Source organism: Neofelis nebulosa, chromosome 11, assembly GCF_028018385.1.
Source record: "Neofelis nebulosa isolate mNeoNeb1 chromosome 11, mNeoNeb1.pri, whole genome shotgun sequence".
Lineage (NCBI taxonomy): Eukaryota > Metazoa > Chordata > Mammalia > Carnivora > Felidae > Neofelis > Neofelis nebulosa.
Window position 1 is genome coordinate 26600707 of NC_080792.1, and position 26469 is coordinate 26627175.

General features: G+C 49.8%; 1 protein-coding gene across 5 annotated transcripts in view; it reads left to right on the top strand.

The window, feature by feature from the left end:
- The window catches only part of ZBTB7C (zinc finger and BTB domain containing 7C), a 350116-nt gene that overhangs the window by 273023 nt on the left and 50624 nt on the right, over nucleotides 1-26469 (top strand). Inside the window, exon 4 of one of the 5 annotated variants that reach the window (XM_058692176.1) lies at nucleotides 24174-24390. The exons of the other annotated variants lie outside the window; for them this stretch is intronic. The gene's annotated coding sequence lies outside the window, so the exon portion shown is untranslated. The remainder of the gene's footprint in view (nucleotides 1-24173; nucleotides 24391-26469) is intronic. 5 annotated transcript variants of the gene reach the window in all.

The window sequence follows — 26469 nt, forward strand, 5'->3', positions numbered from 1 at the left end:
AGAAGGACGATCATCTGATTTCAGGTTGCAGTTGACCTTGGGTAATGAAACCACAGGAAGCCAGACTGCAGATAACAGGGACTACTGGGTATGCTTTTTATATGCCAGGCACTGACTGGAATATATATGTGTATATATATATATATATATATATACACACACACGCACCTGCACACACACACACACACACACACACACACACACACATACACATACATATATGTATGTCATTACTGAACTATGATTTTTTTCTTTTTCTTTAAGTTTATTTTTGAGAGAGCGAGCATGAGCAGGAGAGGGACAGAGAGAGAGAGAGGGAAAGAGAGAATCCCTAACAGGTCTGTGCTGTCAATGCGAGGCCCAAGGCGGGGCTCGATCTCATGAACCATGAGATCCTGACCTGAGCCAAAATCAAAGAGTTGGCCACTCAACCGACTGAGCCACCCAGGTGCCCCTGAACTATAATTCACACCATGCAGCTCACCCGTTAAAAACATACAGTTCAAAGTTTTTAGTAGAGTCGAAGAGTTTTGCAACATCACCATAATCGCTTTTGGAACATATCCATCACCTTGAAAATAAACTTGAGACCTATTATCAGTTACTCCCCATTTCCCCCTATAGCCCCTGACAACCACTAATCGCTCTTTCCTCTCTATAGATTTGCCAGTTCTGGATAGCTCACAAAAACGGAAAGCCCTTTGTGACTGGGCTTCTTTCACTTGGCATGACGTCTTCAGGGGTCATCATATTGTAGGAGGTATCGGTGACTCATTCCTTTTTATTGGCAACTCATATTCCATTGCATGGATCTACCACATTTGACTATTCAGTCATCAGGTGACAGGCATCTGGGTTGTTTCCACTTTGGAAATGATGCTGCTGGGAACATTCACCTACAGGTGGTTTTCGTGGACGGATGTTTTCATGTCTCTTATGTATATAGTGAGGAGCAACAGAATTGGTCATATGGTAACTCTACGCATACATATATATATATATATATATATATATATATATATATATATTTTTTTTTTTTTTTTTTTTTACCGATTTGTCCAATTTGCCAAGGCAGCTGTCATTACCCCTGCTTCACAGATAAAGGCAGCAAAGCTTTGAGAGGTAAAGAAATTGCCCCAGACCACAGAGCCAAAGAGTTGCTCAGGCAACCCCAAGTTGTGTGACTCTTCTGTGCTGCGATCCGTGCTGCTCTAGGTCAGAAGCTCCTGCACCCCAGCAGGCCAATATTAACCTGTCCCTCAGCTCAGATGTGTGATCCTTTTATCTTTGCCAGCAGCTCTGGTTGCCAACGATGCCTTTGTTGTTTTCTTTGAATCTTTGCCTTCCTGGTGGGACCAGACCTGACTTCTCATTTCTCTTTCTGGGAATATGCTTTTCTGAGTTTTGGAAGTCTTTGGCTGGTCTGTGACCCACTAGGACTCCAGCATTTTCTTCTATGGTGTGTGTGTGTGTGTGTGTGTGTGTGTGTGTGTGTATCTTTCCTGTCTTATATTTGCCTTTCCTGCCTCTCTTTAAGCGTAATCAGTTGAATTGGATTCGGATAAAATTTAAAAGCAAACAATGATGCTGTGAATTGTGACTGCCTTTATATGTTTTGCACACACCTAGTGAGGGCTGACTGGGTGAGATGTAAATGCAGCGTGGTCACAGGAGTCAAGATTTTTCCCCTCCTGCCTTCATCGCATTTGGTGCTCGCATTTGGTGCAAACCTCTATCTGCTTTGGTCGCGCTATCTTGTTTTCCTGGTTTTGATAACCATTCTCAGTTGTGTCTAGGTGAAAGTAGTTCCAGACTGCTCTTTCTGGAACTGTGTACTTTTCAAGCCTTGCGTTCTTTCTCCGAGAAGACCTGGTTAGCTCAATTCTTCCAGCCAGTATTTATTGAGTACCTTCTAGGCTGCAGTGTGTGGGGCGGGCCCTTTACCATTAATGAATATCATTTTGATAAGGAGGTGACAATAACCCTGAGAGCAACTTCCTGTTGTTACCTTTTGCCCTCCTATCGTGTGAGCGTGGATTTGAGGGTGTTCTTCTGAAGTTGTCAGTGTCAGAAGCTTTTTAAGAAGTTGGGTTTTTTTTAATGCTGTCTTTTTAAGGATCCCCTCTGGATTTTTTTTTTTTTCTTCAAAATAATGGCTACATGTTGGCAGTTTTTCTGGGAGGAGGATGTCTTCGTGTTAGACATATGCCCCCAGACAGGCAGTTGGTGGTTACCTGCGGCTCCCGAGCCCAGGGATGTCAGCCACACTGAGGGAGGGAACCTCCTGCTCCCAGATGGCTCAGTTTGATGGGGAATTTGTCACTACGTTTGCCAGTCCTCTAGGGCTCAGCTGAATTTAGAAGGGGCATGGGGCTGATGGTGGAATATCAAAGACAGGCTGAGCCCACACCTATCATGTGCCCCATTTGAGTGGTAGCACTCACAAGCTCTGTGTGTTTGTGTGGAACAGATTACACAAACTCTCTGTGTCTCAGTGTGCTCATCTGTGAAATGGGCATAATAGTATCTACTCAATGGGGTCGTGGTGACTGTTGAGTGAATTAATGCACATAAACTGCTTAGAACAGTGCCTGCCACGGAGTAAGTGTTCAGTAACAGTTAGTTACTTGGAAAATCTATTTAAACCTGTTCTGTCCAAAACAGTAGCCTCTACCCCATATGTAGTTGTTGAGCACTTGAACTGTGGCTACTCCAAATTGAGATGCGCTGTAAGACCTAGTGTAAAAAAAAAAAAAATGTACAATAGCTCATTAGCCATTTTAAAAATATCGATTACATGTTGAAGTGATAATATTGTGGATGTGTTGGTTTAAATAAAATATGCTGTTAAAAGGAAAATTACCTGCTTATTTTAACTTTCTAAGTATGGCTACTGGAAATTTTGAAATTACCCGTGTGGCTTGGATTTGTAGCTCACATCGTATTTCCATTGGACGGTAACTGGTCCAGATCAGTAAAACGTAGCCAACAGTGACTGTCAGAATCTGGAGGCTTCAGTGCGAGAACATCCGGTGTAGACTGGAGTGCTACACGGGGGGGCACTGAGCACACCTTTTGTGGGGGTCCAGAGGAAGGAGGAACAGGGAGCTGGTGGAGTAGGGGGCCTCGCAGAGCCCGGCACTGGGCTGGGCCTGCAGGCTGCCCACATCCCCCGGGCCGCGAGGAGGTGTCCAAGAGGGGAGGCCCTTCCAGGCCAAGGACACTGTGCACAGAGCCGTAGCAATGGCTCAGAAAGCGGACACGAAGCATAATGAGGCCAGAGCATCCCGCTACCTGCCTTCCCCCTGTCCTGGGCGAGGGTGCGGTTCCAGTCCCCGTGGCCAGACCGGCAGGCCCTCCTCCCACTTGGGTTCCCAGATTTGCTCATCTGCATCCCCCTTCCAGAGCTCAGTCTTGATTTGCGACCTTGTTTTCCAAAGGCAAGTCTGCCTCTCCCTCCCCCAGTCCCCGGGGGGTTGCTTCAGCCTCCATTACCAAACCCTGTGACAAGAAATGCGGCCCCCTTATTAAAATAATGTAATGTCTAACTAAAATAGAAACCCCAGATAACAGTTTTTGATGTTTTAATGACTGGGCTCATTAGACAGACTTCCCACTTAAAGTGTCTGTCTAGCAATTAAGGCTAAAAAAATCATAAATGATGACCACACCTTCTGTGGCTTAATGGTTACTCTGAAGGCTGGTCTTATTATCTCGGTGATACAGTCTGTGATAAAAAAGAATTTAAGATACTCTCCCAAGATTTATTTCCCCATTAGCAAGCTGGAGGAGGAAGGTTAAGAGTACTCTTAAGGTCAGAACTGGAAAGGGAGCGGGTGAATAATAAGATGCCTAGAATTTCCCTCCCGCAGAACCAGCCTCCTCCTGCCCCGTGGGGAGGTCCTGCACGCCGAGGGGTTTAACTTTTGCCTGTCACGGGGAAGTCTGTGAATTGTTACTCCAAGTGACCCCAAGCAGTTTATTTAGTTAATTGTCAAGCGTGCAAGCTGAACTGTAGAATCACCTACTTGCACGTAAATTATTTCCAATCCTAATCTGCTGACGAAGGAGGAAAAGTTAAAAAGGGAGCGCTTGATGAGAAAAACCTGGGAGAACGTGTCCACCTCCCCCAAACCAAATGTCCAGGTTGAGGGGGCGGGTGATGGGAGAGGAGCGAAGGGAAACCAACTGGAGAGTTTGCTGCTGCCAAAGACGTGGGGGTGTGGGCGCCCCATTCCCGGGAGCGGCTCTGGGCTCAGGCTTCCCCGGAGGAGCCTGGAAAGGCTTACAGCCCTGCAGGTTAAAGGAGGCACGAATAATTTAAAAGTGAATTGCGTTCAGGAGTAAGTGTCAGAGGGAGCACCCTTTGCCTTTTATTTGGCTTGTCGTAAGTGATGAATGATATTTGGACAACCAGGGCCATTAGTGGAGCCATTGTACCTGTCCCGGTGGGTGGGGAAAAGCTCCAGCTAGTTGAGATTGGCTGGTGATAACCAGGCTCCTTATCAGAACCAACTGGGGCTGTCTGACCTTCCCCCTGCACCCCAACTAGCAAGGGAGGTTGGTTGTTGGGGGCTACATCCTACCGGTTCATTAAGGGATCACACTCAATCATCAGACTTGCCCAGTCCCTCCCCTGCAACCTCTCCCAACCCCCTGGTAAAACAGCTAGAGCTGGGTGTTTTCAAAACAGGCAGGCCTGGGTGTATATGGGGGGGAGGCGGGGAAGTGCTGGGTGGTCGGAAAATGTCATCTAAAGCCAGAGTGACAGTGGAAGTCCACTTCAATGCTATCTACAGCATGGGACCTCTTCAGGCTCCTGCCGCCCTGTGTGGAGAGATTGGGGAGAGCGCCCAGGGTCAATGGTGAAGCACGGGAGGTGTGTTCTTTCAACGACTTTTAGCCCTTGACTATTATTATTAAGCGTCTGTCCTTGGAGGGCGTGTGCTGGGCTAAATTTTGTAAAAGATGAGACAACATCTTTCACATTCATTTTTCTTTGCAGAACACTGGGTGCCCCTTCCTGAAACCACTTATTGGACTGGGTGTTATCATTTACAACTAGAGCCTATTTGCTAATTGATACAGCATTTTATAGGCACTCAGTCATTCCTGGGAGCGGTCCCATGCAAAAGGATAGCGTTGCTAATCCCATGTTATTGATGAGGTAACCAACCCAGAGCGTAATCAGACTTTTTTGGATGCAAATGAGAGAAAACTGGCTTAAGCGAAACAGCATGTATTGGCTACATAATGCAGTGATTCGTGGGTAGGGTCAGATTCAGATATCCCTGCATCCAGGCTCCGTAAGCTCAGGATGCAGGTTTCTTGTCTCCTGTCTTTGCTTCATTCTCAGGTCTGCAAAGAGGCAAGAGGGTAGCAGCAGGGACAGCCTCACACCCTCTCCAGCTCAAGCCCAGCAGGAAAAAAAGAGAACACCTCTTGCTGTTTGTTAGAGACAAAGCCTTAGGGTTCGTTTTGGTAGGGCTGATTGGCTGTCTTGAGTCACATGTCTGTCCTTGAATCAATCCCTGCAGCCAGAGCATGGAACTCTGATTGGCTTATGCCCAGTCACACACTTCATCTTGAAACCAGTTATGGAGTCCTCTCACACCGCATGGTCCAAAGTGGGAGCCAAAACATGCACAATTGGAAATCAGAAGCTGTGGCTAGGGGCCCCTGGGTGGCTCAGTTGGTTGAGCGTCTGACTCTTTATTTTGGCTTAGGTCATGATCTCATGGTTCATGGGTTCCAGTCCCACATCTGGCTCTATGCTGACAGTGTGGAGCCTGCTTGAGATTCTCTCTCTCCCTCTCTCTCCCTTTCTCTCTGCCCCTCCCCTGCTCTCTCTCTCTCAAAATAAATAAACTAAAAAAAATTAAAAAAAAAAAAAAAAAAAAAGCAGCTGTGGCTAAAACAGGTAGAATGAATTCTGGGAAGCCAAAGCACAAGATTCAGGACAGAGAGTGCAGTGGTGATAAAGCCAGACCTGGAAACCAACACGTACCAAGTCATGTGGTCCTTCCTCCAAATCCCACAGGGAACTGGGAAACAGTGGGAGAACAGGCATCCCTACTGTAGCTCAGGCCAACTTTTGGCTTTGCTTAGGGTTCCTTTTCCAAGCAGATCTTTCTAGAGCATCCTAACAACATCCTAAGCAACAAAAAACTAACAAAAAAGGTATTCCCAGAACCAGAGACAGCCTGGTAATCTGTGATTAGGAAGACACAAAGGTGAATATTGGGTCCTTCCACCATACTGTGACTTGATCCACAAACGCTGCCCATGTCCTCTCTCACCCAAAGTGTATCCTGTCCACCTCTGCCTGGATAAATCCCACACAATGGTCAAGTCCATGCTCAGAATGAATCGTTCCCTCCCATGTTCTTCTCTTGTACTCTTTTTGGTCCTCAGCCCATCACAGACTGAGTTAGCCAACAGTTTGTGGGGTTTGTTTGTGCCAGTAGATTTTTATCTTTATCTACTAACTTGGCTCAGTTGGTAGTGGTTTGCAGACAAAGGATTCCGAGGCTTGCTGGAAGACTGCTGTGATTGAGTAGTGATGCCTGCTGAGACAAGTACGGTGGTCGTAGTCACATGGTGTTAGTTAAGACACTGGGTTGCGAGTAAAACGGGGCGCCTGGGTGGCTACGTTGGTTGAGTGACTGACTTTGGCTCAGGTCGTGATTTCATGGTTTGTGAGTTTGATCCCCGCATTGGGCTCCGTGCTGACAGCTCAGAGCCTGCAGCCTGCTTGAGATCCTGTGTCTCCTTTTCTCTCTGCCCCTCCCCTGCTCGCATTCTATCTACCTCTCAAAAATAAATAACTTAAAAAAATTTTTTTAAAGACGCTTTGGGTTGCAAGTGAAGAAAACCAACTCAAGGTAGCTTAAGGTGAAAATACCATTTGTTACAAGGGTACAGGGATAGGTTATAGGTCTTAAACTCTGGGAAAACACTACAGTCACCGGACTTCATGGAACCAGGAAAGCCATTGGCAACCAATTATTTTCTCAATATTTGTCTTTCTGGGCCATATGCTGTCTCATCTTGGCTCCTATCTATACAATTTTTTAATTAATCTTTTCATCTCTACAGATTATCTGTCTTTGGTTTTCCTTGCGCATGAGAGAAGAGGGTTATAGGAGATCCTCATTTATTTATTTATTTTTATATATGAAATTTATTGTCAAATTGGTTTCCATACAACACCCAGTGCTCATCCCAAAAGGTGCCCTCCTCAATACCCATCACCCACCCTCCCCTCTCTCCCACCCCCCATCAACCCTCAGTTTGTTCTCAGTTTTTAAGAGTCTCTTATGCTTTGGCTGTCTCCCACTCTAACCTCTTTTTTTTTCCCTTCCCCTCCTCCATGGGTTTCTGTTAAGTTTCTCAGGATACACATAAGAGTGAAAACATATGGTATCTGTCTTTCTCTGTATGGCTTATTTCACTTAGCATCACACTCTCCAGTTCCATCCACGTTGCTACAAAGGGCCATATTTCGTTCTTTCTCATTGCCACGTAGTACTCCATCGTGTATATAAACCACAATTTCTTTATCCATTCATCAGTTGATGGATATTTAGGCTCTTTCCACAATTTGGCTATTGTTGAGAGTGCTGCTATAAACATTGGGGTACAAGTGCCCCTATGCATCAGTACTCCTGTATCCCTTGGGTAAATTCCTAGCAGTGCTATTGCTGGGTCATAGGGTAGGTCTATTTTTAATTTTCTGAGGAACCTCCACACTGCTTTCCAGAGTGGCTGCACCAATTTGCATTCTAGGAGATCCTCATTTAAATGGCTGTCAGGTCTAACCACATGTGGAGAAAGTCTGGGCTACCCTAGCCTAAGTCAGTTATCTACCTTTGATCTAGTCAACAATGGTCAAAGAACAGGTATGGTCTTTCATCTAGTCAACAATGGTCGAAGAACACCTCCTTAGTATGAGGAACCTTAGGAGGTGAGAGAGGAGCCAGATTTCAGGAAAAGAGGGTCATTGAGGGCTGGCCAGACACTCCCAAAGGTGGCTCCTTTCTATTTATTCTGTGTATTTGCTGACCACACATTGAGAGTCGTGATGGACGCCACAGTGGTAATGGTTGTAGCAATAATGGCAATGACAGTAGCCGGGGCAAAGATACAGACATCAGTAAAACTCAGCCTTCCCTTGAGGGACTGGCAAATCTAGTAAGGAAAAGTGACTTCGACCCCACGCTGACTCTGATACCTGCCAAAAAGCAGATCCTGGGGGCAGGATCACTGTATTGACTTGGCTCACCACACCCCCTTGCCCTCTCTCCACCCATTTCTCTCAAACTCCCCACAAGATGAGACAACATTTATTCATAGGTTTCAAGGTCATGTCAAGATTCAGACTTCTGACCTCAGAGGGAAGCATCCTGTCAACTGTCCCTTCCCTACTGCCCCCCGTCCCTGGCCGAGCAGTGCCCTCAGCCCCCCAAACAACCTGTTATCATCCAGCCAGACCCTGTCCTCCCCTTTCACTCTCTCCCGTCAAATATTGTCACATCCTGACAATTATTTTAAAAGAAAAGAAAAAAATAGGGATAAAGTCATGCCAGAGCCCAGGAAGCAATTTGCAACCACGCTGATGTCATTAGGAGTCCCATTTCCTTTCTCCATAAGGATCCTGCACTGCGAGTACATTTGCAGAGAACTTAGCATTTCAGAACTTTCATAAGAAGCGACAGCTCAGCTTGTGACCTGTGTGTAAGGGATCAGGCCTGTGATTCAGTTTCCTCTCTTCCGCTCTGGCTTGCTCTCACACACTCTCTGAAGGAACCCAAATGCCGCCTACTTTTTTAGTTTTCTAATCAGATTCTCGCACGTGGCACATTCTCCTTTTCCTCTGTCCTGCTAATGGAAGGCAACCGTGTTTACCTGCCTGAATTAAAAGGCACTTCCAGAAGAGGGGTGGGAGAGCTTTCAGGGGACCAAGGATCCGAGCCCCCAATAAAGCCAGAGCGCTGGGTGTCAAGGGACAGTAACTGAAGTTTCCAGGAGAAAGGGCAGCTATGAGGAGAGGCTGGGTGATTGCCTTGGCTGTAGTCCACCCGCCTGATTGAAATATGGCTTTCTGTGCATCTCCGGGTTCTGCATAGGAGTTACCTGCTGTTTGTCAGCTTGTAGGCCATAGGCTTTTCTCCCTCTGGATACTCAAGGGGAAGCAAGGGTAGGAGACAGCCATGTGCGGGCTGCAGGAGGACAGCTCAGCAAAGCCCATTGGTTCATTCATTCACCTAATAATCAGATATAGAGATCCCGACTGGCGGACCCTGCCCCAGAACTCTCCTTGAAGTTTACACCCAGGTCTTTGGCTTTGACCACCAGATGTCTGGCTTGAAGAAGTGTGCAGGTCTATAAATGGCTTTGCTTTTGCAGACCTCTGATCCATCTGTGTAAAATGGCAACACCACTGCCTGCTACAGAGCCCCTTATGTTTCTCCAGACTCCCGAATGCCCGAGTTCTGATGCACAGCATTTTGACCGTATTGAGATAATCTGTTCACATTGCTTAGCCAGCTCAAGTTAAGTTATGGTTTTGGAGTACCAGGAAGGGGTTGGGGGAGATTTTTATACCAAATTTACCTGCCCCAGAGTGAGAAGAATAACCTAGGAAGGCCTGGCCAGGTTGAAAAGTGCTGTGAAGTGTGGTCGAAAATACAATCAGTGCCTTTCAGGCAGGGTGGCTAATGTATGGGCATGGTTGGACGCTGCTTTTCATCACCTTGACTGCTGTTTCCCCAGAGCTGTGTCCAGGTGGAACCATTCCGCTCCATGCTCCCTTTTTCGTTTCAAAGTGTTCAATTTTAATGAAACAGATATGAGGTCAGGGAACAGAAGTCACTTAAGAAGTTACCGCATATGCAAACCACTGTGTAACTCACTGCAATTGGAAATGCAGCAAAACCCTGATTAATTGCACCCCAAGTAACCAGAACCCTCAATTAACTAGGATTTATTTCGTAGAATTCCGCTTTTAGGGGGGAAAGCGTATGATAACGGGGGAAAAAAATCTCATCTGAGGAATTTTTTATTAGACGTCCTCCAAAGCCTGCCTGGAGTCCATCTACCTTCTCCCTAACATCCCTTTTCTCCTTCGTCTCCATTTAGAGGCCCGTATGACAAAAACTAATGTCGGAGGGATGACCCTAAAATGTAGGAGGTCAGTTCAGCCCCCTCTTTCACAGACGGGGACCCTGGACCCAGGAGGCGGAGTGACCTGGCCCTAAGACACCCGGCTGATGGTTGCCAGCAGCCAAGTCTCTTCAATGCTAGTCAAGTGCCACCGTTAGGACGTGCCACCCCCCCCCCAATGTTAGCTGCCTAATCCTGGTGGTCCCCAGAAGGTCTGCACGTGCAGCAAAAACATGAGGGGAAAACGAGAGGGGCCCAGGCAGGTGATAGCATCATTATCCAGGCAGCCAGGACTTCAGGACAGCAGTTGGACAACAGCCACGACGGAGTGCCGCGGCCGATTAAGTTAGCCCTACTTTGGATTTTGCTTAGCATCAACAGGAAGCCTGTGAAACCTAAAGAGCTTTGAGGAAAGAACTTTCAAAAGCCAGATGCAACGTGGCGTTGCCTCACGGTGAATTCTCCTGATTTCCCCGGGGCAGTTTGTTGCTTCCTCTTCTGTGAACTGCTAGGTTTACATCCGAAGGAATCCCTGCCACTGTTTTTCCTGCTGTCCGGCCAGCCTCAGGACAGGTAGTCACTTGTTACAGCGCCATTGTAAGGCACCAGGAGGACAGCCCTGGCCCCAAGTCTTCCCTTTTCCACGATCAGCCTTAGATTCCATGCCGATTTCTTCAAGGGGGACTTTTTGGATTTCGGGAGATCTGGGCCAATCCTGGGCCCTTTGTCCTCAGATGCGTTTCTTCCCTGCTCTGCACGCTGGGAGCCTGAGCACTGCTCCCTTGCCAGCCAACAGGGTTCTGGCTGGGTTTGGCCCATGGGAGACCCCAGCTTGGGCCAGGAGGGCAGTGAATCTGGTGGCATCTCCACCATGCCTGTGTCCTGTTTGTGGCTCCAGCTCCTCCCAGGTGACCCACCATGGCTCTGGCCTTGGAGTCTGCTGCACTCTGCTGACACCATCTGCTCTCTGGGTATTCTAGCAGCTTCCCACCATTGTTTGTCATGAGTTCCCTCACATTGAATGCTCTCTGTTGAATTACCTGGTCCAGACTGGTCCCTGACCAATAGGAGCCCCCTGTATTAAAATGCAAACCCCTGGGGCACCTGGGTGGCTCAGTTGAGCGGTTGAGCATCTAACTTTGGCTCAGGTCACGATCTCAAAGTTCGGTTCATGAGTTCATGCCTCGCCTTGGGCTCGCTGCTGTCAGCGAGGAGCCCACTTAGAATCCTCTGCCCCCCACCCTCTCTCTGGCCCCCAACCGTGCTCACACTCTTTCTCTCAAAAATAAATAAAACATTTTCAAAAATTGCAAACCCTGTATACCTCCAACCTCAATGTTGAGTGGAGACCAGCTGTGTTTCATGGGCTTCTCCCCTTGAGCAAACATTTGGCCCCATCAACTTTTATCTAGTTGATCAGAACCTGGAGTCAATCGGTCAGCTGCCCCCACTCCACCACCCCCCACCCCCAAAAAATAAAAAACAAAAAACAGTTAAGGCAGGCGTCGGAAACTAAAGGCACATGAATACCTTGAATGTCTTATTTTAACTTAGACCATTTGAAGGTGCATTTCCTCACCAATCTTTTGAGGCCAAGTCAAGTCCTTTTATTTGATTATGAGTCTACTAGTTCGGGTTCCCCACTGTTCCTGCATAAACATCCCCATAAATAAGGCATCTTCTGAGGTTTCTCGAATGGATGTATCAAAGCGAAGAACGTAAAGACACACGCAAAGCCTACGTGCGCGCGAAATCCTTCTAGGTTCCTGGTTTGCTTTCCAATATTTTCTTATCGCATCCACACCTCATCCAACAGCATTTTTGCAATGACTCACCTTTGAGACTACCAATTTTGTTTGTGTGAAAACTTCAACGTGCTTTCCTTTTGGACTTCCATTTCATCTGTTTATATTACATTAAATTGTGAAATAATAACTAGCTCGACTGGCATAAACAGGCTTGGGCACAGCTGCTCCCTGCAAGGTGTGCACTCAGCTGAGGGCTCCGGAGGTGCCCGGGCTCACCCAGGGGGTGCCCAGTGAGCCTCCGGTGTTCAGAGTGTGGAGGATGCTCAGGTTTGCAGCGGGCATGGGGAGCACTGATTGACACGACAAGTCTAGGGCGCCTGGGTGGCTCGGTCGGTTCAGTGTTCGACACCTGATTTCAGCTCGGGTCATGATCTCACCATCTGCAAGATCGAGCCCCGCGTCGGGCTCTGCTCTGACAACGCGGAGCCTGCTTGGGATTCTCTCTCTCCTGCTCTCTCTGCCCCCCCTCCCTGCTCTCTCTCTGTCCCTCAAAATAAATAAATAAACTTAATGAAAAACAAAACAAAACGGTGAGTCTAGTAAGTGGAGGCGGCCTCTGTCCTTTCAGCCAGGGCTCAGTGTCTGGAAGTGTGGACCCGCTCTGGAGAAACAGGCACTCAGGCTGATTCGATGGATGGTCCCCTAATTATTACAATAGCGGCGCCTTAATGATTCCCAGGATGCCTTCTGTTGCCAAGAATTGTGTGATTGGCATCCACACTCCGCTTGCTTGCCAGAGTCTCTTCCTCCTGAGTACTTATCTCTTCACAGCTTAACCCAGGGTTGGAGTTGGGGGTGAAAGGAGGCACTGGCTTGAGTGGGAACACTCAGAGCGCTGGACTGTGCCACGTGGCTAAACGGAGGCCCCCTGAGTGGCCCCTAAGGTATCAGTGGGCACCGATCAATGGACACCTTTCTCGGGAACCCACAGTGGGTGAGGGGGTGGAGTCTCCCGGCATCGGGGAGGCCACGCAGCCTGAGACGGCACAGCACCAAAACGATCATTAGGGTTCTGTTTGCAAGATTGGAGCTCTGGCCTGGCCGCAGCCTTTCGCCACCCTGAGAGGCAGAGCCAGCCACTTCCTTCGTGGGCTGAGGCTGTTCCCATACGTGCAGAGTGCAGGAGTTGGACCAGGTAGTCCTAAGATTTCCTTCAGCGTTCACTTCCAATGTGTCTGTGAGCTCTCATAAAATGATTCCTGCCTTCAGGGGCGCCTGGGTGGCGCAGTCGGTTGGGCGTCCGACTTCAGCCAGGTCACGATCTCGCGGTCCGTGAGTTCGAGCCCCGCATGGGGCTCTGGGCTGATGGCTCGGAGCCTGGAGCCTGTTTCCGATTCTGTGTCTCCCTCTCTCTCTGCCCCTCCCCCATTCATGCTCTGTCTCTCTCTGTCCCAAAAATAAATAAAAAAGCGTTGAAAAAAAAAATTAAAAAAAAAATGATTCCTGCCTTCAGAGTGCATACAGGCTAGAGATGTCCGGCACAATAGCCATGAGCCGCGTGTAGCTACTGAGCACTTGAAATGTGGCTACCCCAAATGTATATATTCCCTGCGACTATATAAAATACTGGATTTCAGGGCTTCTGGGTGGCTTGGTCAGTTAAGCATCCAACTCTTGATTTCAACTCAGGTCTTGATCTTGGGGCCGTGGGTTCAGCCCATGCGGGGCTCCGTGCTGGGCGTGCAGCCTACTTAAAAAAAAAATACTAGATTTGGATGGCAGCCCCCTTCCTCCCTCCCCCCCGCCTCAAAAAAAGAAAAAAAAAAGGGGACTTACATCATGATCGATACATCTTGAACCAATCATATCTTGGACATAGTCAGTTAAAATATATGGCTAAAATTTGTTTGTTTACTTCTTTTTATGCAGCTGCCAGACTATTTGAAATTGCATGTGTGGCTTATACTATATTTCTGTGGGCTAGCACAGCTGCAGGGAGAAGCTGCATAAAGAGATAAGGGTACCCAGGGCACATCTGCGGCAAGAGCTCAGAGAGGAAAGAGCATGATGGGCTGGAGTCCCCCGACAAGACATGGCAGGAAGCGGGGTGGGTCCGCTTCAGATAGCAGAGCAGGAAATACTCATCCTGCAGCCGAGGTGCCTGGTTGGCCAACCTTTCTGGAAGTGAAGGCTTTGGGAGGGGATTGGGGGCGTGAAGGCTCAAAAGACCGGCCAGGACCATGCTGAGCATTCCTAGGGCTGACCTATCTCCACTCCCCTCCCCCCCTCCCCCCCTCCCCCCCTCCCCCCCTCCCCCCCCCCCCCCCCCCCCCCCCCCCCCCCGCCATCAACCATCCTCTACTCCTTTTTCTTTCTCAGTGCCCCCCACTGAGCATGCTCAGCTCAACCAGGCCCTTTAAATGAGCGGGAACAAAGAGAGGGTCCTTCTTGCTGCCTGACTCATCTGTAAGGCCAGCTCAGCATTGTGCCTAGAGGCTGTGATGGCTCAGGAAAGGGCAGAATGGTGTCCAGAACTCTCTAGGTGTCATGGCAAGCGGCTTTGAACTCCTCGGGCAAGAACTCCCCTTGCTAGAGATTCGCACCCCAGGATCAGGAACGGGTAACCAAACCCCAAGAGCCAGCCGCCCCTGGCCGCCAGCCAGCCAGCCGGAGGAGCTCCCCGGAGCACACATTTCCTCTCCGCAGGCCGAGCACCCCTGCTTCGAAGTTGGCACACAGAGACGGGCCATGTGACTACCTCATACGAGCCCCCGCCTCGCCTTCCCCTTTTATGACCTGACAAAATCCGGGGGCTTATAGGAAAAAGCACATGCTGTCTCTGGATGTGGGTGTTTTCCCGTCACTTTCCACGCCTGCGTCCCACCCCATGTGAACCTTCCTGAGTGCCGGCTGTCAGCCAAGGGCGGGAAGGGCTCAGGGCTGTCCACCTCACTGCTCTGCTTGCTGGCCATACTCCTGCCGCCAGCACCCAGCTCTGAATCGGGGGACTACCCTTGATGAGGCTTACCTTCCAGAGTTACAGATGGAGAATCTCAGCCCTGCCTGCACTGGATGCATGCGGGGACCTTTTAAACTATATCCAGGTCTGGCTGCAACCTCAGCATCTGATTAATTAGGCTGAAGTACCCAGGTAAAAGGTTTTGGTTATTTATTTATTTATTTATTTATTTATTTATTTATTTTAAGCTTTGAAGGGTGGAAAACAACTATTTAGGGTTAGGGCAAAACTTTGTCTCCTTGCTGCTCAAAGTGTGGCCCTTGAACTGGGAGCATCAGCACCCGATGGAAGCTCATTAGATATGTAAACTCTTGGGGCATCTGGGTGGCTCAGTCAGTTAAGCATCCGACTCCGGTTCAGGTCATGATCTCACAGTTCATGAGTTCAAGCCCCGCATCAGGCTTCCAGAGGCTGGTTTGGGTTCTCTCTCTCTCCCTCTCTCTCTCTCTGCCCCTCCCCCGCTTGCACACTCTCTCTCAAAGATAAGTAAATACACGTTAAAAAAAAAAAAGAATCTGTCTAAAAATAAAACATTAAGGGGCGCCTGGGTGGCTCAGTCGGTTAAGCGTCCAACCTCAGTTCAGGTCATGATCGCGCGGTCTGTGAGTTGGAGCCCCGCGTTGGGCTCTGTGCTGACAGCTCAGAGCCTGGAGACTGTTTCAGATTCTGTGTCTCCCTCTCTCTCTGACCCTCCCCCATTCATACTCTGTCTCTCTGTGTCTCAAAAATAAACAAACGTTAAAAAAATTTTGATAAAAAATTAAGAACTACGTTTAAAAAAAAAAAAAGAAATGCAAACTCTTAGGCACCTCCCTAGGCCTCTTGAATCAGAATCTGTATTTTAATGATTCTGGGGTGGTCGGCGTGCACAGTGCAGAGTGAGGGTACTGCTTTCATGTACATCAGAACCACTTAGCAGAGTTAGAGGAACGACAAACGCAGGGTCCCCGCTTTCTGAACCTGACCCTTAAGTCTGGGCCAGGCATCACTCTTAAGCCGTGAGGAAGATTGTCCTACTTAATTGAAATAATGGGTTTAGGTTATTTCATCTTTTCAGAGCCCCTTTCCTCCCTCTGTGACGGGTAGCCCATATCCAGGGACAATTGCACACATGCTACCACCAAACGAATTGCTTTTCAACACATCACTCTTGCATCCAAAAACCATCTGTGGCTCCCCATTGCCTTATCCCTTAAGGAATCAAGGCCAAATTCCTTAGACCGGCATTGCAGAAGCTCCATAATTTCACGACCACCACCCGCCCCCCCCACCCCAGCCTACTCTCAGGCTCGCATCCACAGTTTCTTTCTATCAATCCATCACATGACCAAAACGGAACCACTTGATAGGCCAAACACACTTCCTGCGTTCATTTTGTTGTTGTTGTGCCTTTGTTTATACAGGTCTGATTTTTGTCTTGTGTTTGATAGACCATCTGCCCAGCCCCTTCTAGGGCTACAGCTTCTCTGTCCCTAAATGTTGTCCATCCTTCAAGGTCTAGGCTCTCTGACAGCCCGACCTCAAGGCGGTGGGTCCCTCCTGTAAGCTCCTGTGGGGCTAACTTACGACTGTATCATTCATTTGGTGGAGCCCAAGGTAATGGGAGCCTAGGGGGCATTTGGGGGGTCAGTGTTCCTCTCCTGTTAGACTGTGAGACTAAGGTGAAGGCCCAGACCAAATCTTTATGCTTTCATTGTAACACTTCTCTCTTCCTAAGTCCATTTAGCACTGTAGCCTGTGCATGGCCTGGTTTCATTTAACCGAAGGTGTGGATGTTCAGTGTAACATCCCGAACTGGCTGAGGAGGACAGCACGGCTGCTCTTCGTCACACGTATGCATGTATGCGTGTATGTATGTACATACGTGGGGGGGGGGGAGTAGGTAAATCTGCTTTTAGTCTTTTCAGAAAGTAAATGGTAGCTTTAAAGAGTAGAAAAGAAAGAATGAAGTAGAATAAGGTGAAAAGGCAACAGCAGTTCACCGAGAAATAAGAAAAATTGGGGAAAATACCTTCCCTGGGATCGGATCCGTCACTGGTCCCGAGTCTGGTATTAGCAGGCATCAGACAGCAGCCACTGGGCAGCTCCCAGGAGCAGGGCAGGGTGGGGGTGTGGCACGCGTGAGCCCAGCTCTCAGCTCTGACCACTTGGAATCAAATCTGAGAAGTGGGAGAGCAACTAGGAATAAGAATAAGGACGTAGCCTATTTTTAAAGCAAACACATCCTGAAAAGGGATCTGTAAGACCCCCCACACTCAGCCGGCAAGAATCGTATTTTAAGGTTGCACCGTATTCAACTCTTTGACTTGGAGACTTCACCTTCTCATAGGAACCCCAGCGTCCCCCTTGTCACCCGAATACACTGGCACTTCCTCATATCTTGCCTTTGTTCATAGAACTCAGATGTCGTCCTTTTGGGACGCCCTCTCAGTGCCTCCTCCAGACCTGGGAGGATAGTGGATCCTGGATAGCAAATAGCCAGGGCTTAGGAACCAGCACTGGAAGACGCAGGGGTGGCCCTCCAAGAATCTGCTGGGCAAGTCCCTTGGTATTCCTGACCCTTAGTGTTCTCATCTGGGAAATGGGGTAATTGAAGCTACTGCTCAGAATAGTTGGAAACAGTTACTGAGAAAATATATGGTAACCCTTTAGCACAGTACCTAACAGAGTAAGCATTTAATAGATGGAACCTATTATTATTATTATTGTTGTTATTGTTATTGTTATTATTTACACAATGGGGACAATACTACCCACTCCAACACAGAACTTGATTAAACGGGAAGTCTTGGAGTGCTTGTCAAGTTTAAAACCTGTTGCACATCATATATTCATTCACATCATATATTCATCATATATTCACTCATTTATTCATTCATTCATCATATATTCATTAACAAACAGTTCTAAGCCAGCTTGGGCTGCTGTAGGAAGACCAGGGATGCACAGACGAGCCCTTGGAACCCAATAAGGCAGATACAACGGCATGTGCATTTCCAAGACAGCAAGCAGGGCAGGACGTGTTCCGCCTGAGCAGTGGGGCGCTCAGCAGGACCATGCACGGGTGTTGGGGGAACAGGAAGTGATCCAGACTGACAGATCCCTGGGCGTGGCCCCGTGGGACCGCAAATAGGAACAGCAGGTCTGAAGCCTGGCTTACTGGGATTCAGTCCCAGCTCCGCCAGCTAGCTAGGTGACCTTGAGTGTGTTTCTTAACTTCTCTGTGACTCAGTGCCCTATCTATGCCATGAAGGTAATAATAGTACCTACCTCACGAGGTTGTTCAGCAGTTCGGAGCACAGCCTCAGAGCTCAGCGAGTGCTCGCTGGGGCTATTAGGCGGGGACAGCAGTGAGAAAAAGAAACGCCCAGGAAGCAGGTAGGGGCAGAGTGAATGCCAGGTTAAGGGATTCTCCTTCATGCCATGGGTGAAGTACTAAGTACCAAGTACCCATAGTCGGTCCAAAGTACCAACAACCTATTGAAGGTGTTGGAGCTAGAGGATGGCATGATCCAAGTTGTCTGCTGAGAAGGTGAATTGGCCAGCAATGTTCAGAGTCCCTAGTGCAGGGAGAGAAGAGAGGCAGCCTAACTGCCCAGCCTGCCCCTCTTGGGACAACCACAAGTTGCCTGGGACAAGTGCTAACCCATCAGTGGCCTGGCCTCTGATCACCTCTGGCTGAGACGGCCCACACATGGTCAGCACAACAGCCGGGGATCCTGGAGAAGGAGCCAGAGCCCCTCAGAGGCCTCCCACCTGGGCCAGAGTCACCGAACCTGCCCTGGACACTGGCCAGGGCAGGGAGGGGTCTCTGAAGATCCCAGACCTCCGTAAGAGGTCCTAGCATCTGTCCATGACCAGCATTCCTTACACTGAGCCCGAAGCCCAGCTCAGCATAGCCAACACTCGGTTTCCCCTGAAGAGATTTACCAGTAGATACTAATCCTGGCTAATGTAGACTGAGCACATCCTCCCGGCCAGGCCGGGTACTCACATTATCAACTCCTTTTCAACAGGAATTGCCTTTAGGAGGTAGCAACAGAGGTGTCCATTTCTTTTTATTAACGTGATTTTTTTTTTTTTTTTACTTTCCAAATTTTATTCATGGACGTATATACATTTTAAAATCAAATACGTATGTGCCGATAAAAATAAAATTCTATGTTTAACAAGGTAGCATAATTCAGTGAAGGGAGCATGGGGTTTAGACTCTGGCCTGCAGTCACATCCTGACTCTTGCACTAAGTAGCTGGAAAAAGAATGACGTGATACCATCCCTCTCCTGTTGGGACAACAGGAAAGGGGCTGCCCTGCCCCGCCCGCCAGCCCCGTGCTCACACTCTGGACTGCTCTCTTCCCTCTCTCTTGGAGGACCTACCGCCTGAGAGATTCAGGTCTGGCTACATTCTCTTAGAGACTGCCAACTGTCGCTTCCCCCTGATGACACGGTTTCATGCTCTGGTAGCCTGTGGCAAACCCTATTCCCCCATCCATTGGCCCCTTCACCTTCTTGAGATTCTTGAGAAGTATGTGGTCTATTGCTTCCAGACCGAAGCTGCCCTCAGCTGCTACTACAAGGCCCACCCTCTGTGCTTGCTGTCCTCCTATCAGAAACTTCAGAGGGGCCCCTGGGTGGCTCAGTCCGTTGAGTCCCGGACTCTTGATTTCGGCTCAGGTCGTGATCCCAGGGTCATGGGATGGAACCCCGCATCGGGCTCTGTGCCGAGTGTGGAGCCTGCTTGGGATTCTGTCTCTTTCCCTCTGCCCTTCTCCCCCGCTCGCATTCTCTCTCCCCCCCCTCCCTCTCTCTTAATTAAAGAAAGAAAGAAGGAAACTTTAGAGTCTTTCCCAGCCTTTGCTGCCTCTCCTGCCTTGTTATAATAAACTGGGACATGCATACCAATGCCTCGATATATGACATCTCATTACCTTGTCCGTGATCTTATCTGGGAGCAAGCAGCATACATGGGCCCACTGTTGAAGCAGGAGACAATTACATCTCTTTGCAGTGATTCTGGAAGTTACTAGGGAATGATAAGTCCATCAGGCTTACCAACTCTTTCAATCCTCATAACAACCCTAGAAGGTGGGTATTGTTCTTCTCTGCATTTGACAGATGAGAACACTGGGGCATAGAGAGCTTGTTAGGTCACTTACTCCGAGTCACGGCTAATACATAGCAGAGCAGAAATGCCAACTGTGGTCGGCTCACCTTTGTTTAGGGAGCGTGAATTCCCGTCTGCTATGCGCCTGTGCCAGACTTCTCTGGTGAGAAAAATTCTGTGGGGGAGGGGGGGAAGTGACAAGTCCCTTGGGCGTGCATCACACCATGCTTGGGTGCAGAAATGGGTCTCTTCTTTCCCTCTCCCTCCTCCTCCTTTGTCCGGCACATTCCTATCCCTTCCTCAAAGCCTGCTCTCAGGAAGGAGCCTATGGGCCTTGGAAGCAAGGACTATGTTTTCGCGCCTTCCCATCCCCCCGGAAGGCCCAGCAGAGGCCCAGACACAAACGAGGCCCTGGAGTTCAGCTGAGTTTATTTGAATGAACTTATTCATTCTAAGAGATAAGTGACTGATAAGATTTTAATGACGCCACTCCCAGGGATGGGCATTTTAATATGGGCTAAAGTCCAAGTTTGGCTTGCCCCAAAGGAATGAAGGTTTGATTGTGGAATTATGGGCATCAGACAACCAAGGTGGCTTGGGGGTACAGTAGGAAAGGGATCAGGGTGAGAGAGGCTCTTCCCGGCTCCTGAAACCACACCCCATGCAAGCAGCCGTCCTTTCTGCCTGTGTCCTGCCAGGGGCTGCAAACTAGGACCTCTGAGGAATCCAAGAAGCATGGGGGAGTGCTCGGCCCTGGCCCAGAGGATCCCAAGAGGCCCATTTTGGCCATGCTGGGTCTAAATCTGTATGAGCGCAAGCCAAGGTCTGGAGCTGGGGCCTGAGCAGTTCACTCATCCCTGGCTCACAGCCCACTGGGGTCTCCAGGTATATGTTGAATGCCGCAGTGAAGTTCAGATTTGTGGCCCCCACCGGAGTCAGCCCCGAGGGACACAGGAGTGGTGAGGGAACACTGGCCAGGACCGGAAGAATCACCTGACGCCACGTCCAAGAGTTAACCCAGGGCCGGGATGGAATAGGTCCTAAGAGAACAATTGAAATAAAAGAAATGAAACACAGGCATTTACCCAGTCGAGGCAACAGGTAGAGGGAGGGTCACCAAAACAGCCAGCAGTCGGGAGAGAACGACGTGTGTTTGCCCCCCACTGAGCTCCGCTCCTGGCCGCCACTTCCCTTCCCTGCCTTCTGAGAGCTGAGCCTCTGCTGGGCTCCGTCCTTCCCTGTCCCCCCGGCCACCACCACCCTCCTTAGCTGCCGCTTGCCTCCCAACACCACACTTCATAGTGGGACATCCCCCCAGGGGTAATGGATGCAGAGGAGGCCTCACACCCTCAGAAGCTTCTAGAATGCTTGGGTGTAGAGGCTTTCCACAGGCACTTGGCAGCAAGGAGGTTAAGGCTGTCCCTGCAACAACCCCCAGACAGATATCTCGGCTGTGTTTAAAGGGCTGCTTCTGCCAACACGATTCGGCATCCGCTGTGTGGGATCAGGGCACATCCAGCTGCTCGTCCTGGGCCACTGAAGCGACAAGGTAGGAGGAAGAAGAAGTTCCTGGAAGGGGTTGCTAAAACAAGGCACTTTATAGCCTCATGATCGGAAGGAGTAACTGGACTGCCTTCCACAGGCACCGTTTACAATCAGGAGAACTTCTCAATGTCATCTTTTTTCTGGGCTCTGGAACATGTTTTGCGGCTGGATTGGGCGGCAAAGCCCTGTTCCAACAAAGTCCATTACGGAGAAGCATTCCGTTGGAATAGAGAGATTTCTGTGTCCTGGCAAATGGCCTCCAGAAAGGAAGATCTGGGGGTCAGAGGCACCGTTTTGTAGAGCGGCCGCCTCTTGTCCCTCCCTGGTGCCAGGGTGCCCTTGGGCGGAGAGAAACGTGGTAAATTCTCTGCTTAGCCTGTTGAGGAGGTGGGGGTGGCGGGAGCACGAGAGGAGGGGAAAGGGAGTTGGAAGGGAAGGAGGAATATTGAGAAGGAAAGAGAGACCGAGGTGCTTACAGATTTTCAGTCTGGCGTCAGTTACAAACCCTCAGGTTATTAGTTCTGGAGAGGTGCTTGGAAATCAATCATTTAGAACCACGTTTTTCAAACTGTAGGTGGCAACCTCATGTGGGTCATTTGATTCATCTAGCGGATGGCAATCCACCAGCTGAAAAAGATACAGAGAGATAGAAAAAGAGAACAGAATAGAAAATATCAGCCTTCCTCATTTGCAGTTAACGTAAATATTCAACCAAGCTTTTCGTTCAGTTTTACACACACACAGGTTTATTTCCTGGTCACGAAGAAAAAAATGCTGTGGTGACTTATAGTTTTCACAAGTGAGAGAAACACTGGCCTTGTCCACCAACAGCTACGTTTTCTCTTTAAGGAAACTGAGGTTTAAGAGGGGAAAGCACTTGTCCAAGATCACCTAGTTCATGAAATTTGAATCCAGGACGCGTGGCCTGATTTCTCGGCCGGGCCCCACCCTCCAACAATTTCATGCATCAGATCTTTTCTATGGGGAGCGTTCTGAAGCAGCCTGCACCAGGCTGGGTCACTTAAGCCTCTGAGCCTTTGTTTTCTTGTCCATAATTTGAGCCCACACCCACCTAGCAGGGTTGTGGGGAGGGTAGTGGGATTACATAAAAACCATGTCCGGCCTGTGGAAGGGACTCAGAGCACGCGATTTGTCTGTACTTCCTCTTTCTTTCCAAGTATCTGGTCACGTGGTGCACCTCCCCCCGACCAGTACCTCGCCACAGCCAAACGCCCCAGAGGACAGCCAAGGAGCTGAGACTGCTTGCATGGCCCTTCCCTTCTCAGCCGGATTCTAGCCCTTCTCTGAGCTTGCTGCTTCTCTGCCGAGAACCTGAGGGACGGCTCCGTTCCGTCTTGGGTCCCTGCAGATAAGTGACATGATTGGTAGTCACGGAGGTGGGTTGGGAAAATTACAGCATGACCAACAACGTGCTCGTGTCCGGAGACTGGTGTGGAAGACTTACCTGTTGCCTCACCTGCGGAGGAAAATGATGGACCAGACCCCACATCTGGCCCCAGATACCTTAACGCTCTGTTGCCCTGTATGAAATTTGGTGTGTTGGAATCTTCTCCAAACAGGTGGTGCAAGGGGATGGTGCATAATTATGTGGAAAACAAATGCCTTGTGGGGCTGTTTCATTTCATTTTATTTTTAAATTTTATTTATTTATTTTGAGAGAGAGCGCACACGCACACACACACGAAAGTCGGGGAGAGGCAGAAAGAGAGAGAGAGAGAAAGAGAGAGAGAGAGAATCCCAAGCAGGATCTGGGCTGTCAGCACAGAGCCCGACGTGGGGCTCAATCTCATGAACTGTGAGATCTTGACCTGAGCCAAAATCAATAGTCAGACAGAGTCATGACTTAACTGACTGAGCCACCCAGGCGCCCTGGACGCTGTTTTCACGTCAACTCATTTGGAATACTCCAGGGCCCCAAACATGTTTTGGGAACATGTTTTGCTGCTGGATTGGGCGGCAAAGCCCTGTTCCAAGTGAAAGTTCACCTCAGGTGAAGCCTGAGGGTGAGGACCAACTTTCTTCTCCTGGCATCCCTGGGTATATAGACCAGCGCTGTCTTACAGAAACATCTTGCACCTTAAAGTTTTCCTAGTGGTCATACTGAAAAAAGAAAAAGAAATAGGTGAGGTTAATCTTAGTGTTGTATATTAGTGAACCCAGTCTCCTCAATATCATTATTATTTCGATATATAATTCATATAAAGTTATGAATGCTGTATTCCACTCTTTTGGTGCCAGATCTTCAAAATCTGGCATATATTTTATACCCACGGCTCATCTTCATTGGACTAGCCAAATTTTATGTGCCAGTAGCCATGTGTGGCTTGCTGCTCCCATGTGGGATGGCTCAGGTATCGAGTCTTTGGAACAGAGTAGGAGTTCAAAACGTTTTGCTGAACTGAACCTGACGTCGGACACCTGTTGAACTGCGGGCAGTATGCCGAGACTGGGGAGCAGGGACTGAGTGAAGAACCTGGGAGGAGGACCCTGCTGGGGGTGTTGGAAAGAAGTCCTTAGAATGAGCAGAATCACAGCCTTCAGATCAGCCACAGAACCGCCTCCCTTTCACAGCTACATCAGATGTGTTTGCCCGCCATGACGTGGGGCGTTCCAGAGGTGTTGAGCATCAGAAAACCAGAGTCGCAAGTACAGACTCCGCGCCCCTGTGCTGTGAGCTTGCAGGGCCCGTCTCTCGGGGCCGGGAGCCTTGCCAAGTCTCACCGGAAGTGAGGCCGTTGAGTTGCCCTGGGACTGAGCGCTGGCCCCTGAGCTCTCGTGTTCATTGCAGGTAGGTTTCTACTCTGCTTCTTGTATATTTGCATTAAGAAGATCCGTAATTTTAGCTGTTGTTGTGCACGCGCCTCAAGGACCTTACCCCAAGTAAGAGGAGAAGCTCTGTGGTATCTCTGTAGGGGGTCAGTCCCCAGGGCAAGCTGGAATCCCGCTGTCCCCTGCTGCTGCTCCACATGCTCGAGGACAGAAGGACCGCCTGCTTGGTGGAAGGACCGCAGCCTGGAGCACCATTTGCCAGCTGTCCCATGATCAGTGTCCCTGATTCTGGAAGGCACCGGAATACGAGAGGAGGTCCAGGGCCTCGGGGGATCTGTCGTAGAAGGGCAAACCATCAGCATCAGGAGTGGCGAAATGCTAATTGTGGATCTGTAGAGACAGGAAGGAGAGAGCCACTGTAGGCCAGGGGGCTGGGGACTGGCTGGGACTGGGGTGGGAGTAGGAGGGTGCAGGGAGCATGTGGCTTCTTACCTGCACTTCAGGTGTTCCCACACGGCCAGCCTGTCCAGGGCCTGTAGGCATTTGTCCTCTCTGCTCCCCAAGAGGCCACGTCCTCTAAGGTGCCTCTGATCCTCTCTTCAGCCCCGCCCAACAGGCTTAGTCATTCCTTTCTGCTGCCCCATTATTCTGGATGAGCATCCTTGTCCTCAGATGTAACCCTCCAGAATGCATTTATCCGAGCGTGGGGCTGCCTGGCTGTCCCCGCCGTGGGCTCCCCAGGGAGGGCTGTAGGTCTGCCGGTGTCTGACTCCCAAGAAGGCTGCAGTAATACTGGTGAGAGGTTACACAGAGCACGAGTGGACGAAAGGAGACACGAATCCGAGTGGGAAAGGAGGCGGGAGTGAGCCCGCGGGCTCATCCGGACTCTCTGAAGTGACAGAGGCAGGAGAGGAACGGTGGACAGGGTGACAGCCAGTCTGAGAAAAGCGTGGGCTCTGTGGCTGCTCCGGCCTTGTGGGCTCGGAGGCTAGCTGTGTGCATCATGACGGGGACCGGCCCAGCCCACGGCAGCCTGTGAGTCGGGACAGCTCACCACGCTTTACGCGGTGCCGCGTCAGCCACAGCCTGCTGTCCCACATCCAGTGTGAGGTACACACCTGCCGGGGTGTGGAGGTCACTGCCAAGGGCCCTTCAGAGCTTAAAGGAATGGTACAGAGACAGTTCCTTCCCTTACGGATGCGGGATCAGGGGCCCCCAGACGTCAAATGACCAGGCCAGGGCCAGTCAGGGACAGCACGGGGAATAGAGCGGGGGGGTGGTGAGCTCCGAGCCCCTCCCTGCTCCTTAGCAGCGCTGTCCTTAGGGTAGCTTTGTTGTGCAGCTGACCTAAGTTTCAACAGTCCCGCTGATGGAGGAGGTGAAAGGGCAAGGAAGGAGCTTGACCGTGCCCTGTAACCCTTGGCCACATGCTCCCTGGCCAACAGACTAGGGTCTCTTGCCAGTGGTGTCGCCTTTGCCTGGTCCCCTCTGAGGTTCTACTACCACAGACCCTTTGCCCAGACCTCCTATCGCCTCCCAGGCAGGAAGTCCTGGGGACCACATCATGCCCTGCAAAATGGAATCGTTTGGTACCATGAGAGCCCAATAGAGCCCAATGGAACAGCAGCTGGCCTATCGAGTGGGCTTGAGCCCACTGGCTCTGCCCAGTGAGGGCATTCTTCCATGAGTATGACTCCTACAAGGCTCTGGCTGAGGGGTGAGCTGGCCCCCTTCTCCTTGAGCCACGGTGACTCACTGAGGCACAGCCAACTTCACCCCCTACTGCGGGAGGTGACGAGGAGAAGCCGAGGTAGCCAGGAGGGGACAGGTTAGGGAATGGAGTGACAAGCACCCGCTGATCCCACTCTGGTTGCGTTTGTCTCTTCCAAGGGAGGTGGTTGCTGGGCTCATTTTATTCCGACCTCAAGATCCTTTGAACCTTTGAAATGGGATAAGGGGCACTTCCCTTTTCCTAGTGGGTAATACTTTTAGAAACCAGGGTTAAATGTTTTCTTTCATTCACCCACCCATAAACATCATGTGCAGGTGGCACCTTGGAATCCATACTGTGAGCAACAGACAAGGGAAGAGCCTCTGA